This window comes from Mus pahari, chromosome 10 (assembly GCF_900095145.1).
Source record: "Mus pahari chromosome 10, PAHARI_EIJ_v1.1, whole genome shotgun sequence".
Lineage (NCBI taxonomy): Eukaryota > Metazoa > Chordata > Mammalia > Rodentia > Muridae > Mus > Mus pahari.
The window spans coordinates 76,861,872-76,862,757 of record NC_034599.1 but is presented as its reverse complement, the minus strand read 5'-3'; the positions used below and the strand labels follow the sequence as shown (position 1 = coordinate 76,862,757).

The 886-nt window shown below is 35.8% G+C and overlaps 1 non-coding gene across 1 annotated transcript; it reads left to right on the top strand.

The window, feature by feature from the left end:
• Window positions 1-427: 427 nt before the first annotated feature.
• Window positions 428-488, top strand: LOC115064867. Its single transcript, XR_003844694.1, has one exon. It is a non-coding gene; the product is annotated as a U7 small nuclear RNA (small nuclear RNA).
• The last annotated feature ends 398 nt before the right edge of the window (window positions 489-886 follow it).

Here is an 886-nt window from a genome sequence, read left to right as displayed (position 1 = left end):
AGGATGCCATATGAATTGTATGAGGGGCTTCACAGATCTGAAAGAACAGAGGCAGCTGCACTAATGAGTTGATAAATGTAAATGAATAGTAAAAACAAACAACCAAATAAACAACAACAACAACAACAAGCAAGTCTAATGGTTCAAGTAATGAAAAGACACTAGAAAATAAGGGAATGGTTATCTCAGGATGAGATCCTACCCAGACAGTTTACAAAGGCAAGCAGATCTCTGGATCCATTTGCTATGTTTTTTTTAAAAAAATGTACTTTCTGTCATTTTCTATGAATCAAGGGACTAAGGTCATAAAATGCTGATTTGTGTGATAATCAAAAGGGAACCTGGGGTATATGACTGAACTGATATGCCAATAAAAGACTGGACTTTGGTCTGCAAAAGAGCACTGCCTAGAGAGAACTGCTTGGAGAACTAACATAGCTCTTATAGAATTTTTTCTAGAAGGTTTTCTGACCAAACAGAAAACCTAAAAGTTTGGAAAACCCTAGAGATCTACCTCAAGCAGACCACAAAGTTGTCAGCTTGCATCCCATCATTGACTTGAGTCCTTTCTTCTGTCACTCCCAAACATCCCTTCCTCAGGACCCTCTTCTCAAGCAGAGGCTGCTTCTTGACTATCTATCTATCTATCTATCTATCTATCTATCTATCTATCTATCTATCATTTATCTATTATCTATCTTCATCATCTACATATCTGTCTTTCTATTTATCTATCTTCTTCATCTCTATCTATCTATCTATCTATCTATCTATCTATCTATCTAATCTTAAATGACAATGCTTTATACAAGAGACATAGAATACTTAATAAAACTCCACTATGTGGCATGAAAACTTCTATTGCAGAGGTTGAACAGGGTAGTAC